This window comes from Bos taurus, chromosome 21 (genome assembly GCF_002263795.3).
Source record: "Bos taurus isolate L1 Dominette 01449 registration number 42190680 breed Hereford chromosome 21, ARS-UCD2.0, whole genome shotgun sequence".
In the NCBI taxonomy this organism is placed as follows: Eukaryota; Metazoa; Chordata; class Mammalia; order Artiodactyla; family Bovidae; genus Bos; species Bos taurus.
The window spans coordinates 26,916,703-26,935,984 of record NC_037348.1 but is presented as its reverse complement, the minus strand read 5'-3'; the positions used below and the strand labels follow the sequence as shown (position 1 = coordinate 26,935,984).

Here is a 19,282-nt window from a genome sequence, read left to right as displayed (position 1 = left end):
GCCGGGCCAAGTAGAGAGCAGGGAGCCCAGTTAGGAGACGCCCTGATGAGAGGGGATGGGTGCACTTAAGTAGAGGGAGAGGAATGATAATAACGGCTCAGGTCAGGAGCTCTTCGAAAACGACTGTGCAGTGGGGGAACCCATCCTTCACCCATGCAAGAGCCACTGAGTGCCAAGCACTATGGAAATCATGGGCCCTGACTTTGTGCGGTCAAAAGGGAGACACAGTGCTGAACAAGTACGTATACACGAGAAGCCTCGTGCCAGAGGGTCAAGGTGGGAAAGTCTTCTCTGAAAGGATGTTGGCTAATAATCGTCCTTTGACAAGTAGGTGGGCTTTCGGGCTTCCCTGGTGGCTCAGATGATAAAGAATTCACCTGCAATGCAGAAGACCTGGGAAGATCCCCTGGAGAAGGGAATGGCAACCTACTCCAGTATTCTTGCCTGGGAAATCCCGTGGATAGAGGAATCTGGAAGGCTACAGTTCATGGGGTCGCAAAGAGTCAGATATGACTGAGTGACTAACACTTTCACTTTGATGAGTAGGCAGGCTAATGAAAGTCCTGATCCATCTACATCATCATTTTGGGCTCCATTGTGGGTAGTGACTGCAGCCACAAAATTAAAAGATGCTTTCCCCTTGGAAGGAAAGCTATGACAAACCTAGACAGCATATTAAAAAGCAGAGACATCAGTCTGCTGACAAAGATCCATATAGTCAAAGCTATGGTTTTTCCAGTGGTCATGTACAGATGTGACAGTTGGACCATAAAGAAGGCTGAGCACCAAAGAATTGATGCTTTCGAACCGTGGTGCTGAAAAAGACTCTTGAGAGTCCCTTGGACAGCAAGGAGATCAAACTAGTCAATCCTAAAGGAAATCAACCCTGAATATTCATTGGAAGGACTTTTCTGAAGCTGAAGCTCCAACACTTTGGCCACCTGATGTGAAGAGCTGACTCACTGGAAAAGACCTTGATACTGGGAAAGATTAAAGGTGAAAGGAGAAGGGGGCAGCAGAGGATGAGATGGTTGGATGGCATCACTGACTCAGTGGACATGAGTGTGAGCAAACTCCGGGAGATAGTGAAGGACACGGTAGCCTGGCATGCTGCAGTCCATGGGGTCACAAAGAGTCGGACACGACTGAGCAACTGAACAACAGCAAGGACCTACTGTGTGGCACAGGGAACTCTGCTCAATGTTACCCGGCAGCCTGGATGAGAGGGGAGTTTGGGGAAGAATGGATACATGTATGTGTATGGCTGAGTCACTTTGCTGTTCACCTGAAACTATCACAACATTGTTAATCTGCTAAACTCCAATATAAAATAAAAACTTTTTTAAACAAAGAAAAGAAAGTGCTGGGCTTCATTGCCCCAGAAAGATATAAATAGAAGCATTTTACACATTGAGGGCAAGATTTAGAATGTAACAAGAATAAATCCATTTGGGTCCATCTCTCCTATTCTTTTGCAGTATGAAAGTTGGTAAATTACAAACGGGCTCTGAAAGCAAAGCAACCACGCGAACACTTACAGTGCACTAGAATGTGATGGAGAAATCGACCAGTTCCAGGAACTCCTGGAGAGTGTCAATGCAAAGACGCATTTCCCCCAAACGTCAGCATTTCCAGTTCCTTTAATCTGATGGGAAAAGAGAGAATGTCCCTTCAATTCACAAATGAGGAAACGGAAGCACAGAAAGGTTACGGGAAATAGTCAAGTTAGCATAGGAGCCAGAAATGAAAGCCACCACGAGAATGCAGGAAGAGAGGAGGAAGAAAGAAAGGAGAGAAACCAGAGAAAAATAGGGCCTTGTATTGTATTTTTATAGCATCCCCAGGTGTCACATCACTTTACACACATCATTTCACTTGAAAATTACCATTACAGGAGGTTGGAAAATAAATCTGTGCCCTGTAGCCAGCTCTGTGAATTAAAACACAAGCTCTGGAGCCGAACATTCCTAGTGCAGATCCCCAGAACTAACCACTGGCAGCCTTGGGACCCTTAAGCAAGGTCATGACCTCTTTGTGACTCAGTTTCTCCATCTGTAAAATGAGGAAATAATAATACCCACTTCCTATGGTTATTGAGAGGCATAAATGGGAGCCCACATGTAACACCCTTGGCACAGTGTACAGGACAGGTAAGCACTCACTAGATATTGCTGCTCTTTGAATTGCAAATATTGGCATCAGGCATGGCTTGATCAAGGACTTCTCTGTTTGCAAGATTCACAAGTTTGAAGTCCAAGGGATATTTCATTTAATAAAAGAGAAAACAAAGACCCAGCCAGGGGAAGAGAGGTGGCTAAGGACAGAGAGCTAGTGATCCCAGGATTTCTACTAATTCCTTCTCTTCAACTCTAAGGTTCTGAGTATGAGACTGGGAGATGAAGCATTTTTTCTGTACATAATCCCAATGTAGACAGCAACAGTGGTAATGTTTAATATTAGGGCTCTGTGTGGTAGAAAAATTCCATATAGAGAGTTAATTACCTCTGAAGGTGTCATTCTGCCTTCTCTTGGGGCGAACTCTGTGGGCCAATAGGTGGCCTGAACTGCCCAAAAGCACAGAGCCAATGCCCATGCATGGCCTGGGTAGAACCCTGGACCCACTGACTCAAAATTCAGCACTCCATGAATCATACAGCTCTCACACCCTCCAAGAAATAGGGAGAGAAATTACACGCACCACAGTCCTTGAGTGGTTGAATTTCTCCTTCAGTGTCTTTAAGGAACTTCTGTGAACTACACTAAACTATGGCTTCAACTAGGGTAGGGATATTGTTTATTCAAATTTGATAAATACCCTGAGAATATCCGAGAAGGTATTTGGGAGATGTTCATAGGATAGTAAACTAAAATGAGACTATAAAAGAGCTTATAATGTAAGATGTCCATTTTATGATTCAAATGTATATTTTTTTAACATATATTTTTACTTTTTTTTTTTTTTTTTTTTAGCCATGCTGCAAGGCATGCAGGATCTCAGTTCTCCAATCAGGGACTGAACCTGTGTCCCTTACCTTGGAAGCAAGGAATCCTAACCACTTGACCTCCAGGGAATTCCCTAAAATGTGTATTTTTAAATGGACATTTTAAAACGTGTATTCATAGGAAAAATGATATAATTTATAAACGTGTGATGATCTATTCATAAATGTATATGTGACATATGCATATATGCTAAATATAATACAATATATGCGGCTAAGTCGCTTCAGTCGTGTCCGACTCTGTGCGACCCCATAGACAGCAGCCCATCAGGCTCCCCCGTCCCTGGGATTCTCCAGGCAAGAACACTGGAGTGGGTTGCCATTTCCTTCTCCAAAGCATGAAAGTGAAAAGTGAAAGTGAAGTCGCTCAGTCGTGTCTGACTCTTAGCGACCCCATGGACTGCAGCCCACCAGGCTCCTCGGTCCATGGGATTTTCCAGGCAAGAGTACTGGAGTGGGGTGCCATTGCCTTCTCTGAATACAATATATAGTACTGTGTATAATCATTCATGTGTGTGCTAAGTCACTTCAGTCGTGTCTGACTCTGCGACCCTATGGACCATAGCCCACCAGTCTCCTCAGTCCATGGGATTCTCCAGGCAAGAATACAGGAGTGGATTGCCATGCCCCTCTCTATGGGATCTTTCTGATCCGCATCTCTTGTGTCTCCTGCATTTGCAGGTGGGTTCTTTACCACTAGCACCACCTGGGAGCCCATCATATATAATCATACACATGTCTAGCCTACATAATCTATACATATATCAACTATACACATATTTAACCCACATATACACGGCTGATATGGAGGGGGTATCAGGCTTTCCATAGGAAAATGCTTTTTTTTTTTCTATAATGAGCATGCAATTTTTTATAATAGCAAAAAAAAGAAAATCTTCTGAAGGCATTCTGGCCCAGTGGTATTCCATACCTAAACGAAAACTCTGAATTGTGTCCCAACAGCAGGACTAGTGATAAAATATCTCAGTGGTTCGAGAAGTTAGGATCAAGAATGGGAGTCAACTCTCTGCTCACACTGCCCCAAGCACCTCACTCAGCAGATGTCTGCAGCTTTTATATAACCACTTTGGACCGTTTCTCATCGTCTGTCAACCAGAAAAGCTTGTGAGGACAAGGTCTTTTCTGACCTTTCTCTAGAGGCGAGTTCAATTCCATAACTAGGCAACTGCGCCCTCGTGTGGCACCTCCCAGGTACAGTTCTTTGTCCGTAAGGAGGAAATCACACAGGGATAAGATGGTCTATGGACTCAGACAGGAGACCCCAATTTACAAGTGGGTCTCTGTTCCCAAAGGGATTTGGTGAGCTGGGTTTCTAGACATTACAATGTATCTTCTTAGAAGTGATAAACATGGAAGTTAAGAACCAGAAAATGTCAAAAGCCTATTAAACCATTGTCTACTTTTAATAGTATCACCTCCTATAAATGACACTGTTTTACATTATGTTCTAAGAATATCAAAATAGTTGAGGTTTCCCAGAAGGATGCTTGTATTGCCCTTGATGTTTCCTCTATTTGAATCTCCTTACTCAAGACACTTACTTCCCCAAGTAATCTACTCATTCATCAAGACAATCCCAAAAGTCATCTCCCTCAACAACATCCTGAGACTGGAGCCATTTGCCTCTCCCTTGGCTCTCAACTCACTTTGTATTTTCTCTGCAAATTGCTGTGATTAGAAGTTTTTATTGGACCTGAGCAATTTGAACTAGTGTAAGCTCCTTGAGGTCAAGGACTTTGTGTTTCATTAGTACATCCTTAGTGCTTAGCACACAGCCTCATATATAGGTGCTCAAAAGAACATGTTGACTGTATCTTCCCTGGTGGTCCAGAGGTTAAGACTTTGCCTTCCAATGCAGGAGGTTAGGGTTCGATCCCTGTTTGGAGAACTAATATCTAGCATGCCAGGTGGCCAAAAATTAAAAGAGATTGTAAAATTAAAATGTTAAAAAAAAAAAAGACGAGAGAGATAGCAAGATAAAAATGTAAAAAAGAAAGAGAGAGAGATGGCAAAATAATAAAAACACATGCCCTTTGGATTATCAACCCAATTTATGGTACTTCTCTAAGACACAATAATGACACAAGTATAAAATCTATGTACAAGGGTGTATATCAAACAGATGCTGAAAACAGCCAAAACGAAAAATAAAATTACCTAGATGTCAATCCTTAGGAGATAGGTTTAAGTAAGTAGTGATACATATCTCTGGTAAAATATTATGCTGTCTTCAAAAATAATAATGAGTATCTGTTGTTGTTCAGTCACTAAGTCATGTGTGACTCTTTGCGACCTCATGGATTGCAGCTCCTTGTCCTCCAATATCCTCCTGAGCTTGCTCAAATTCATGTCCATTGAGTTGGTGATGCCATCTGACCATCTCATCCTCTGCTGTCCCCTTCTACTTTTGCCTTCAATCTTTCTTAGCCTCAGGGTCTGAGTATCTATACTTATTTGTTTACATGAAGAGATGCCCATGTGTACCAGGTTGAATGACATCTCTCTGCTGTTTGGGTTTCCCTGGTACCTATGAGCATGACATTAAACATAGGGTCTACACAGATGTAAGCAAGTTTAAAAGAGGTCACAATAGATTATGGAGGGTCCTAATCTAATGACTTCTGTTTTTTTGTTTGTGGGGTTTTTTTGAGGTCAAAAAGTGAGTTTATTGGGGTCCAGATCAGGGGGCACCAGTTCAACCCCTATTCAGGGAACTAAGATCCCACGTGCCATGCTGCATGGTGACAAAAAAATTTCTTTAGTAAATAAATAAATAATAATTTTTTAAAAATCGACTTGTCACTAGCCCATGATGTGGGGGGTGGTGGGGGGAGTATTTTTATGAGGGAGAATTCTTTTAACTTTTCCACTTCCAGACTGGAAAAAAATAAGACTTTGATATAGGGCATTTGGACAGAATCCTTTTATATGATTCCTCAGTGTGTGAACTCTAAAAATAATAATTCTAGAACAGTCCATAGACGGTCAGAAGTGTGCCTTGCAACTCATGGGAGCTGTATTCCTGTGGTCCAGAGTAAGGCTCCCCTGTGGGAGGAAACCCCTTCTCTGGAGCTCCCAGTCCCCCTGTGTGTGTCTCCTTCCAGCCCTTGAGACTTTCCACGGCTCAGGCTGGGGCTATCTCAACCCATTTCCTCACCCTACTCCCAGGGCACAGAAGGAACCAGTTCCCATTGTCCTCAGCTCCTATCTGACCTCACACCCCAGCTGGCACACAAGCAGAGCTGGCAACAGGGCTGAACCCAACTCCACAGCCTGTTGGCAACAACAGCGAGTCTGGCTTTCCCAGAGAAGTATGCTCAGCTGCACCCACCAAGCCTGTATAACAACCTGCCCACTGTTTCTCTCACTCTCACAACTTGTCCAGAAATTCTAGATTCACTAACATGCCCCTTTCCTGTAAGTTCGTCTCGGGGAACACGACCAATGACCTCCTACAGAATGAAGTGGTAATGATCTACAGTCCGGCTCTACCTGGCAAGTGTCTCCAGTTCTTTTGTTCTTGGGTCATTGCCCATGACTTTGCCAATCCTGGTGGGAAAGGCTTGGGTTTCCAGGGCGGCTGCCTTGTGGGAAGAATCTGGAGCAGCTGGGCAGAGCTGTACCTACTGGGCTAGGACTCCAGCTGGCCAGAGTCCATGATCCGAAACTCTTGCCTAAAAGGCACAACTCGTCAACACCGAGGAGAGACTCTCTGAGAGCTTTCAGTCTGCACCCATGTCCATTGCTGCCACGCTGGTAACAAAATATGGGTCTACCTCATGTGGGTGACCTTGAACTTCATTTCAATCCTAGCTCCTCCCCTAAAGGGGTTCCGAATGCCCTGTCTTGAAAGTAGCTGTTGGACTTCCCTGGTGGTCCAGTGGTTAAGAATCCATCTGCCAATGCAGGGGGCATGGGTTAGATCCCTGGTCTGGGAAGATCCTACAATGCCTTGAGGCAACTAAGCTCATGTGCCACATCTACTGAGCCCAGGCTCTAGAGCCTGTGTTCTGCAACAGGAGTGGCCACCACAATGAGAAGCCCACACACCACAAGTAAAGAATAGCCCCCACTCATCACAATTTGAGAAAGCCTGAGCGCAGCAACGAAGACCCAGCGCAGCCAAAAATTTTAAAAAGTAAAAATAAAAAGGAAAGAAAAAAAGTAGCTGCCAGCACTCCAGCTTGCCTCTGGTGAGTTGTCAAAAAGACTGGATTAAAGTCTTTGAAGCCATGTCCACTGCCCCATGCCCCTGTCACAGCTTTCTAGCCACTCAGATGCGTTGTGTTCTTGAGAGAATGAAAAATTGAGAGGAAGTTGGCTAAAACTCCTGTTTCTGGGTGTCCCCTGGCAGTATTTGGTTGAGCCAACCCTGGTTTTTCATGCTGATTTCTACTGCTATTTTCTCTGCTGTACAGAAAAATTCTTGATTTTTAGTACTTGATGAGGAGTCAGCTTGCCCATTCTTCACCAGGAGAAAAAAACCTGACAACCAACTTCATCACGTATTCAAGCGGTGACTTTGAGCAAGTTTTTGCCCCTCTCTGTGCCTCTGTTTTCTCACCTGTAAAATGGGGATAGTACACCACCGTCTGGGCTTCCCAGGTGGCCCTAGTGGTAAAGAACCCACCTGCCAATGCAGGAAGCATAAGAGACATGGGTTTGATCCCTGGGTCAGGAAGATCCCCCGGAGGAGGGCATGGCAACCCAGTCCAGTATTCTTGCCTGGAGAATCCCATGGACAGAGGAGCCTAGTGAGCTACAGTCCATAGGGTCACAAAGAGTCAGATGCGACTTAGCAACTAAACAACAACAACAACAAAATTAATACCCAATTTAAGAACCCCAAACCAATGGCATCCCTTGCTCCATCACCTCTCCTAGCCTATCAGCCTGGGTGTTGGGGTGTCCGGCGTCCTTTGGGTTCACCTGTCACAGACAGCAGTCCTCACTCTCCAGAAGCAATCCAGATGTCTACAGAATTTCTGGCAGTCAATTCCATATTAGGTTTATGTAATGGCAACCCACTCCAGTGTTCTTGCCGGGGAAATCCATGGACAGAGGAGCCTGGCAGGCTGCAGTCCATGGGGTGCAAAGAGTTAGACATGACTGAGCGAGTGAGGATAATATTCTTCAGAGACCATATCCTCCCATGTTTCCTGCATGAGGTCTTGTGCAGCACCTGACCTAGACAACTTGGCCATGGCCCAAGTCCCCACACCTTCTCAGACACAGAGCTCAGGTGCTAAGACCTCAGCCACTATTTTCTGCTCCTCTCTCTGGATGAGGATGTATTTTTGCCAAATAAATCTGTAAATCCTGGCACCATTCTCCTAATGGTTTGGCTGCAAAGATAGAGTCCGTCTCTGGCTCAGCTCTAGGGGAGGACGAGATTCAACAGAGATAAATGCCTATCTCTGTTCAAAATCCAGATGGTAGGACTTCCCTAGTGGTCCAAGTGGTTAAGAACCACCTACCAATGCAGGGGACACGAGTTCCATCCCTGGTCCAGGAAGATTCCACATGTCACGGAGCAACTAAGTCTCAGGGCTGCAACTACTGAAGCCCATATGCCATAGAGCCTGTGCTCCACAATAAGAGAAGCCACCGAAAGGAGAAGCCCATACACTGCAACTGGAGAGTAGTCCCCACTCGCCACAACTAGAGAAAGCCCGAGTGCAGCAACAAAGACCCAGTGCAGCAAAAAGAAAAAAGACTCAAAAAAATACAGATGGTACTTGCCATCCCCCAAATATCCTCAGAGCAATATCTTCTACTACAGAAGAGAGCAGGAGTACAGCTTGCAATGTGAGGTGGTCAGTTCAGGCACATGCTTAGATTCCTGGAGAATGTCCAGTCATTGTCTGTCCTTACTCTGAGCTTTGGAGGATGTCACTGGTATTCAAGCAGAGTTGCAAAACATCTCTGCCAGAAGGACCCCAAGCAAGCAGCAGATAGAGAACCTGGAGGGGCAGGCCAAAGGAGTTATCCTTGACACTCAGGGTCACGCATGCGCTGGCATCACCATTCCAGTTGTAACACTGCCTGGCTTCCATTCTGTTTGGCAAATAGCTGTTAATGCCAAACTGCTTACCTGTCCCTCTGCTGCAGTAGCTTTCCCAGACTGAGGCCCCAGGCCACCCAAACATCACCTCCACCATCATTATTCAACAATTAAGGATAAATATTTGACACAAGAGGAAGTCCCTACACCTCTGTCCCTGTACTACCTGTTTCTTTCTGATTGGTCAGGGCGGGCTGTGAAATATATTGCCTAGGACTTCGCTGGTGGTCCAGTGGTTAAGAATCTGCCTGCCAATGCAGGGAACAAGGGTTCAATCTCTGGTCCGGGAAGATTCCAGATGGTGCAGGGCATCTAAGCCCATGCACCACAACTACTGAGCCCTTGCTCTGGAGTCTGTGGGCTGCAACAAGAGAAGCCACTGCAATGAGAAGCCCTCACACCACAACTAGAGTAGCCCCCTGCTCACTGTAATCAGAGAAAGCACAAGTGCAGCTATGAAGACCCGCACAGCCAAAAATAAATAAATGCAAAATAGAAGTAGCTGTCTCCAACCTTTAGGGGGGAAAAGAAAAAAAAAAAAAAAAATATATATATATGCATAGGCTACCAGCCCAGGCTGGACCCATTCACAAAAGGAAAACTGAACTGATCAGAAATTTGATATGGAAACTTTGCTCCAGTAAAGTAGCATTATGAAAAATGAAACGTACCAATCTAAGGATTTCCTAAACTCTGACCTTGAGCCAACCAAGCTGGTGGCCAAATCCTTGAATTGTAACACAGACTTGATCAGCCAATCCTCCACCACTCCTCCACCACAGAAAACAAGAGTCATCCCCATTCAGGACAGATCAAGTGGGGGCCTGCTGGGAGGTGGTGGGGGAGGGTGTCACAAAAGCATATTTGGGGAGAAAATACCTGGCTAACTTAAACCTCTTTTTGGTAAGAATGAGAATTCCTAAGAGAGAAAAAGACTTTTTTTGTTGTTGTTGTTGTTGTAATCCAAGGATAAAGGAAGATGCCTGTAATGATCTAGGCATATAAAACTTTTTGGCAAAGGAATAAAAATGGAGCTGGTCCCAAACTCCTTGCTGACTGGATCAAAAAAACTCTGAGTGGAGGAAAGTGTGGAAAGCAAGATTTCAAAACCCAGCAAGTTGTTGTTCATGATTTAAAGCAATAAAAAGACATTCCAAGGTATGTATCAGTTCAGAATACGCCTGTTAGGTACCTTTCCTGAAAAATATTATGCAATTGAGCTATAAATCAAGTTAAAGAACTCAATAATAAGGAGGCTGTTTTATAAAAGGACTCATTATATAAACACTGAAAAGTGTGTATTAATATAAGCATAAAATAATTTAGGCATAGAACTAAGGTGAAATAATTATAGTGAATAGAGTGACAAAATAATACACTGTTATGTCATTCTCAAAGAAAAAGTACTTAATAATAATGAACATTCAATTTGAATTTTTTTGCATAGTCAAAAATCCCAGACTATACCAAAAACCTAAGAGGCAGGCAGAAGTGGAAGAAAATAAAAATTGAAAATTTCTCCCTACAATAACTTCTATAGCATGTTCAGAAACCATTTTTAACACTTTATATGTGTGTATTGTCTTATTTGGGACTTCCAAATAAGCAGGCGAAGTGATAAAGAATTCACCTGCCAATGCAGGAGACCCCAGTTTGATCCCTTCGTCAGGAAGATCCCCTGGAGCAGGAAATGGCAACCCACTCCTGTATTCTTGTCTGGGAAATCCCATGACAGAGGAGCCTAGAGGGCTACAGTCCACGGGGTTGAAAAGAGTCAGACATGACTGAGCATGCACATCATTGTCTTACTTAGTTTAATCTCACAGATCTATGAGATAAAGGTCACCCCCATTTCATAGATGACAACATGGGTGCAGAGAAGTAATTCCTTGTATAAATAAAAGGAAAAAAAAAGAAATATGACAGACATGAAGAAGACCTTCATGTCTACTAAAATAGTTTTAAAAACAAGGATTTGGAAGCACTTCCCTGGTGGCCCAGTGGCTAAGACTTCGTGCTTCCAATTCAGGGGGCCAGGGTTCAATCCCTGGTCAGGGAATTAGATCCCACATGCTGCAACTAAAGATCCTACATGCCATAACTAAAGGTTTGCATGGTACAACTAAGACCAGGAGCAGTCAAATAAACAAATTTAAAAAAATAAGGATTTCTGAAATGGTATTGTTAATAAGTTTGACTTAACATACTTTTTGCCCCTCTGTCTTTTGGTTTCCTTCTTTGTCACGAGGGAGATGGGACTTCCTTCCCATTGATATGTTCTAAGTGTGCAGAGTGGACACTTCATCTCAGCAACCAGGAAGGTCAGGCTATTTGTGGAGCTTTCAGAATCACCAGGGCTTCCCTGGTGGCTCAGATGGTAAAGAATCCATCTGCAATGTGGGAAACATGGGTTTGATCCCTGGGTCGGGAAGATCCCCTGGAGGAGGAAATGGCAAACCACTCCAGTGTTTTTGCCTGGAGAATCCCATGGACAGAGGAGCCTGGGGGGCTATATAGTCCATGGGGTCGCAAAGAGTCAACACGACTGAGTGACTAACACTTTCAGAATCTCTGGCCCATGATTTCTAAGGCCTGAGATGATCATCCCAGAATTCGGGACTCAATGGGAAGAAAGGACCAGCATTCCCCTTTGTTCTCAACTTCAGAAGCAACCTTCGCTCCTCTAGTTCCAATGTCATCAAGGGTCCTGAGAGGGGCTGCTGAGATCCTGCTGAGGGTCCTGGAAGGGTCCGGCAGGAGGAATTCCTCTTGAACACACCAATGACAGTGGAGGTCTCCGTGTCACTGGTCCTCAGCTGATGACCCTCGTCCTGCCTCCTCTGGCTAACTCATTCCCTCTGGGATAAACAGTTGGGCAGGGCTCCTCTCTGGTCATCTGCTTCTGGTGATAAGTCCTTGATGACTCTCTGCAGCCTCCCGTTGGGGAGATAAATATCCTATTTGGGAGGAAATCACACCCCCTCTTCCCCACCCAAGTGGCCGCATCTCCTCCGCCTTCAGCAATGGTGGGAAGTGACTACACCCACTCTTCCCAACCCTGGGGGATTCCAGCATTTGAAATTGCAGAGCTGGAAAGATAAACATCACCGCCGATCCCTCACTCCCTCTTTGTTCCTCTTCAGCAGCAGAAAAGGAACTGAGAACCACGAGGCACGGAAACTCTCCCCATCTGCCGGCGTTGTTAAGGGAACCAGTGCTTTAATTTACACTCGCAGCCTCCTCCCTTTCTTCCTCATCAACACCCCCAACCATCCCTTAAGGGAAAAAAAAAAAAAACTTCGATTCCTCTGTCCAAGGTAAGCCTCATGAGCCTGGCCCTTCAAACCCCTCTTGCTGTAATTCCAGAAATGAAACTTTAGGGAAAAAAAAAAAAGGATATATTGATATATTGGAGCCAAATTGTGTTTATCAATTGCAAAGCAAAAGTGAAAGTTGCTCAACTGTGTCTGACTCTTTGTGACCCAATGGACTATACAGTCCATGGAATTCTCCAGGGCAGAATACTGGGGTGGGTAGAGCCATTCCCTTCTCCAGGGAATCTTCCCAACTCAGGGATTGAACCCTCATTGCAGGAGGATTCTTTACCAGCTGAGCCACCAAGGAAGCCCAAGAACACTGGAGGGGTAGCCTATCCCTTCTCCAGTGAATCTTCCTGACCCAGGAATTGAACCAGGGTCTCCTGCATTGTAGGCAGATTCTTTACCAGCTGAGCTACCAAGGAAGACGTCAATTGCAAAGTACATGCTAAGTTGCTTCAGTTGTGCCCGACTCTTTGCCATCCTTTGGACTATAGCCTGCCAGGCTCCTCTGTCCATGGGATTCTCCAGGCAAGAATACTGGAGTGGGATGCCATGCCCTTCTCCAGGGGATCTTCCCAACCGGGGATCAAACCTGGGTTTCTTCAGTTTCTTGCTTTGGCAGGCGGGTTCTTTACCACTGCTGCTGCTAAGTCACTACAGTCGTGTCTGACTCTGTGTCACCCCATAGATGGCAGCCCACCAGGCTCCCCCGTCTCTGGGATTCTCCAGGCAAGAACACTGGAGTGGGTTGCCATTTCCTTCTCCAATGCATGAAAGTGAAAAGTGAAAGTGAAGTCGCTCAGTCCTGTCTGACTCTTAGCGACCTCATGGACTGCAGCCTACCAGGATCCTCCGTCCATGGGATTTTCCAGGCAAGAGTACTGGAGTGAGGTGCCATTTCCTTCTCCAGAGGATCCTCCCGACCCAGGGATCGAACCTGGGTCTCCCACATTGTAGGAAGACGCTTTACCGTCTGAGCCACCTAGGGCCACCTGGGAAACCCCATATTGAAAAGTACACATCCCCGTATGATGATCCCTCCCTCCCACTGCCTCCTTCGTGGGTCTTACCTACCAACTGAACTAGATTCCTCATGTTTTTGCCAAATATGGGGGGAGAGGACAGTCTATCTTTTTGCAATACAGTCTTTATTCAAACTGTTCCTTTGATCAGAAATGTCCTTCCTTCTCCATCTCTTTCTTTGAAATCCTTTTCATCATTCCCAGCTCAGTTGCTATGTCCTGCCTCCAAAAGCCTTCTCCCATCTTGCTGTCTTTTTCCAGAGTCATGTGGCACGCTCTGTCTTTCAGAACTCCTCCAACATTTTCTTTGTCCCTTAATGTCAGTGCTAACCCTGCGCTGCCTTGAATGTACTTCTTTGTCCATATGCTTATCTTCCCAACAGACCAACGGTAAGCAATCCACAGGCAGAGCCATGTCATCATTGCACTCCCAGGGCCTGGCATGGAGCCTGGACAGGGGCCACGGCAGTGGTGATGCTGAAAAAGGGGAGGGGTGAGAAGGGGGGTAACTGGGTCATGTATATATGTGTGCATGCATGGTATTTATCTAGGGGACATTTACTTCTCACTCTTTCCTGAAAGACTCTAAGAAACTTTAGAAACCGAACACAACTCCAAGAAAAAGCCAGAGTAAAAGAGAACAATGTGCTTCAAAGCACCTGGGAAGAGTTGTTTACTACAGTAGATGGCTGGATTTATCTCTCAGTTTCCTGGATGAAAGGGGGAAACGCACTGGCTTGTGTATTTTGCATTGTACAAAAAAAACCTCTGGAATCAGATTGGAAAGAGAAATTTTTCCTGGCACCGAGTTCAAGGAGAAATTTATCAAGCGAGTGCTTATATAACAGACATGAGGTAACCCAAGGAGCAGCATCTCCAACTGGCTTTCTACAAAAGGACACAGATGTCCTCAGAAGAGCAATTCTCCTGCTCCATGCAGCTCGGAGACAGAAGGGATTTCTGCGAGAAAACGAGACAGCGTGGCCTGCATCCAGGGCCTTCCCTATGTCTGTAGAAGTTCTGAGAACCCAGAAAGAAAGAAAAGTTGATATGAGTCCATTTAATATAAGATCTCAAAGACCCCATCTAGATTGATCTTAAAGATCTTAGTGGCTTGGGCTTCCCTGGTGGTCCTGTGGTTGGGAATCTGCCTGCCAGTGCAGGAGACATCAGTTTGATCCCTGATCCGGGAAGATTCCATGTGCCGAAGGCAACTAAGCCCATGCGCCACAACCAATGAAGGCCACACACCCTGGAGCGAGTGCTGCAGAGCAAAAGAAGCCACGGCAATGAGAAGTCCAAGTAACGCAACTACAGAGTAGCCCCCACTCGCTGCAACTATGCAGCCATGAAGGCCTAGAGCAGCTAAAAAAAAAAAAACAAAACCTGGTGGCCAGATTGCACAAAGTGTCGTCTAGTTCAAAGTGGGCAGAAGCAGAGAGTGAGCCAGAAGTTTAGGTAAGAAACTGCCCCCTCTCAAGGGGCAAACTCCAGAAGGGCTGGTGTACACTGAGTGGGCAGGACTCTGTGCTCAAGGACATAGTGTGTGTCCCTCCACAGATGAAGTCAAGGGTCCCATCATTCACCGGGAGGGCATGCCTCAAAGGAGATTTGAGAGAAATATGAGAGCCACACAGATGTCCTGAAAGGCAACAAGACACTTGGGCAAAGATGCCGTTCAGGACAGTAACACCAGACCCCAAGCAAGACCACCAACATGGCAGACAAGGATGCCTACATCCTGGGTCAGGTAGGGCCAGGAGCATTGGGGTGCCCATCTGTGAGTGTCACAGGCCGGAAAGAGAGGTGACAGTTGGTCATTTTAACCAACCTCCTTATTTGTATGGGAGGAACTGTTGTTCAGCCATTAAGTTGTGTCCAACTCTCAGCAACGCTATGACTGTAGCACACCAGGATCCTCTGTCCTTCACCATCTTCAGGAGTTTGCTCAACTCATGTCCATTGAGTCAGTGATGCCATCCGGTCATCTCATCCTCTATCTCCCCCTTCTCTTCCTGGCCTCAGTCTTTCCCAGCATCAGGGTCTTTTCCAATAAGTTGGCTCTTCACGTCAGGTGGCTACAGTATTGGAGCTTCAGTTTCAGCATCTGTCCTTCAAATGAATATTCAGGGTTGGTTTCCTTTAGGATTGACTGGTTTGGTCTCCTTCCTGCCCAAGGGACCCTCAAGAGTCTTCTCCAGTGCCACAATTTGAAAGCATCAATTCTTTAGTTCTTAGCCTTCTCTAGGGTCCAATTCTCACATCTGTACATGACTACTGGAAAAACCATAGCTTTGACAGAGAAACGAAAACCTAAGTGCTCCCATCTCTGGCCACCACAGAGAAAACTCTGACCATCTTCAATCCTAAGCTGGCTGCTTTGTCTCCACATAAAAATGGGAGGGTTTGCTTTCTGGGGCCTCCTATGTACCTGAGGAACATTGGCTTCTCACCACAAGCCCACGGCTGAGATATCTCTGGGGTTTTCAGCTTGAGATCTGTGTGTCTGGAAGGAACTCATTCTACAGCTAGAGCACCTCCTGAAAGTTTTATTCCCTCTTACTCATGTGACTCCAAAAGCCTGAACCCTTCTCTCTGAAGGCATTTCCAGATGAGGAGAAGGGCTGGTCTCTCAGTATGTCTGCCTCCAATGAAACCTCAGAATCGAGATCCCATCATCACCTCAGGCCACCACTGACATCATGGGAAAGATAGGCTTCCTGTTGTCCTTATTAGTAGGTGCCATGGAAGAGGAGAGTTTAGAGTTGGAACCTCAAAAAGCCCGAGGAGGGGACCACCAGGATACCCAGAAGGAAAAGTACTCCTGTATTCCCTTTCCTGGGAGGTGCTTTGGCTTTTTCCTGGGCAGCCCCAATGTGGGCATTTTGCAGCTACGCCAGGGCAGTTCTTCCTCTGCATTTACTCAACAGTGTCCAGTTGATAGGGGCTTCCCAGGTGGCACTAATGGTAAAGAATCTGCCTGCTAATGCAGATGACAAAAGAGACTCAAGTTCGATCCCTGGGTCAGGAAGATCCCCTGGAGGATAGCATGGCAACCCACTCCAGTGTTCTTGCCTGAAAAATCCTATGGACAGAGGAGCCTGGGGGGCTGAAGTCAGTGGGGTTGCATAGAATCGGACATGACTGAAGCAACTTAGCATGGGTGCGTGTCCAGTTGATAAGACTGAAGATGGACTTCCACTTAAGCCTGAAGTGAGGGTATCAAAACCAGTGTGCCGGTGAGGGTCACCAGGTAGCTGGCACAGTGAGGATGCAAGTCCTGTCCTGCTCCAGGGGAAGTTGACACTAGAACCCGGTGCAGACCTCAACCTCTCACTCTTCTCATTGCCACTGTCATTACCACTCCTAATGGTAGCAATGGTAAGAGCGGTGTTATAGGTCAGAACAGCTAGGCAGTCAAGTACAAAACTGCAACATGGACATCCCTGACAAGCCAGTAGTTACGACTCCTCTGCGGGGGATGTGGGTTCCATCCCTGGTCGGGGAATTTCTACCTGCATTGTGGTATGGCCAAAAAAAAAAGTGAAACATCAGACTTACCTGGTGGTTCAGTGGCTAAGACTCTGCACTCCCCAGGTAGGGGGCCCAGGTTCAATCCCTGGTGGGGGAACAAGATTTCACATGGCAACTAAAAGTTCACATGTTGCCACTAAAAGATCCCACTTGATGCAACTAAGATCTGATACAGCCAAGTAAATAAATACACAAAAGATTTTTTAAGATGGCAACACATGTTTTCCCAAAAGAAATTATATTATGCTTTCATTCCGCTGAACAGCTCAGAGCATCAAATTAATGAACCGATTAAATGTTTCCTTAAAAAAAAATCCTTAATAACTCATCCTATTAAATGACTATTGTCTTAAGCATCCTCTCTGTGTCCATCACTCTCTTAGGCACTTTCTATGGAGACTACATCTGATCTCCATGACAACTCTGCAGGCAGATCTACCCACTCTCATTGTAGAGGAAATGGCACTGAGATCTTGGGTACCATGGGGCCAAGGGAAGTTAGGCAGCTCTTAAGAAGCTACTTAGGGGCTTCCCCAGTGGCTCAGCAGTAAAGAATCTGCCTGCGATGCAGGAGACTTGCAGGAGATGCAGATTCAACCCCTGGGTCAGGAAGATCCCCTGGAGAAGCAAACTGCAACCCATTCCAGTATTCTTGCCTGGGAAGTCCCATCAACAGAGAAGCCTGGTGGGCTGCACTCCATGGGGTCAAAAGAGTCGGACACAACCGAGAGACTGAACAACAACAACAAAGAAACTACTTATCAGGACTGCTCTGGTGGTCCAGTGGTTAAGACTCCGAACTTCCATGCAGGGGGCGCTGGTTTGATCCTTGGTCTGGGAATTAAGATCCCACATGACACTTGGCCAAAAACTAAAATTCAAAAAGAAGCTACTTGTTACCACTCATGGTCAGAGTACCCTCGGAACTGCTCTCTTCATGAAAACCTAGAAGGGGACTGGGAAAATATGGAATAAAGAAATAACCCTCAGAGCAGCTTCCAATGTAATAAGATCTCCTGAGGCTGAATCTAAGACCAGCCAGAACAGAAAATCACCCACAAATGTTTCCAACTAGACCTGGGTTCAGTCACTCTACCCGAGCACCTTCTGGGTGCTCTCGTATACTTCACTTCGTTCCCTATCCCCAAATAACCTTTGAGTTGAATTTCTCTGTGTTGCTTGTAATGAAACAGAGGTCCAGCCAATTAGGGAAGTTGCTCAAGATCCTGGTTCATCTGCAACAAAGCTGAGACTCAGATCTAGTCTGCTTACAGATAGAGGCAAGCTACTAAAATCCCTGATCAGGAAAGATCATAAATGCTTTTTTTTTGAGATTTTTTTTCGAGTGTTTTCTTTATCTTTGGGGAAGCCCATGGGTACACACTGCACAGGAGCAAAGAGTTAAGCATGGCTTTTGTCTTCTTTCCCTCTTTTTTTGTTCTCTTTCTACCTACTCCTCACCTTGTCTAAAAGGGACAGGGTTGGGACTTCCCTGGCAGTTCAGTGGTTAAGATTCCCCACTTTCAATGCAGGGGGCATGGGTTCAATCCCTGGTGGGGGAACTTAGAACATGTATGCCTTGAGTGTGTGGCAAAAAAAAAAAAAAGGTTAAATAAGATACTAAAAATAACAAGGAGAGGGGCTCTGTCTCTTTGCAGGGCTAGAGCTCCCTTGCTGTTTGCTGTCTCCCGGGCACAAGGTCATCTGGCACCCACGTGACGGCTGCTATAATTATGAGCGCATTTGTGTGGCTCAGGGTGGAGGGAGAAGCGTGAGCTCACCGAGGGGCTGGGAAAGGAATGGCCTTGATCTGAGCTGCAGCCTGGTTCTAATTTTAGCAACGACGGAGCCCAGGACTTCCTGGACAGATCGCATTGCCCCGTGCTCTCCGCTCCCTGTGCTGGGCTGACACCAGACATGTGGAAAAGATTCGAATCACAAGAACCACCAAATTGGGTCACACCCATGGCTCATCCGGCCCAGCCGCTGTCTCAGAAAGTGGGGACGGGACGTCTCAGATGGCCAGAGTTTAGCCACCTCCTTGTAAAATCCCCTTACTTTATCAAGAAGGACAGAGGTAAACAGCTGTCCACAGTGAACAGCCAGCAGAGCCGGATCTCCAATCCCCAGTCTCCAGCATCCGGGCTTGTGTGTTACCTGTCTTGTCACTCTCTCAAGGTTGGGGTTGCAGTCTGAGGTTTGTCTTTCCCTTTTGAAGTATGAGCCATGAGGCATATTTTAAAATAATTTTCCCTCCTAATGCTACATATCTTTAATAAGGTAAAGTTTACATACAGTGAAATGCCCATCTCTTGTGTA

General features: G+C 45.8%; 1 protein-coding gene across 5 annotated transcripts in view; it reads right to left on the bottom strand.

Moving 5' to 3' along the window:
• Window positions 1-19,282, bottom strand: part of CFAP161 (cilia and flagella associated protein 161) — a 139,124-nt gene that overhangs the window by 27,015 nt on the left and 92,827 nt on the right. The window contains exon 1 of one of the 5 annotated variants that reach the window (XM_015459219.3): window positions 1,539-2,947. The exons of the other annotated variants lie outside the window; for them this stretch is intronic. The gene's annotated coding sequence lies outside the window, so the exon portion shown is untranslated. Of the gene's footprint in view, window positions 1-1,538; window positions 2,948-19,282 lie in introns of those variants that run through there. 5 annotated transcript variants of the gene reach the window in all.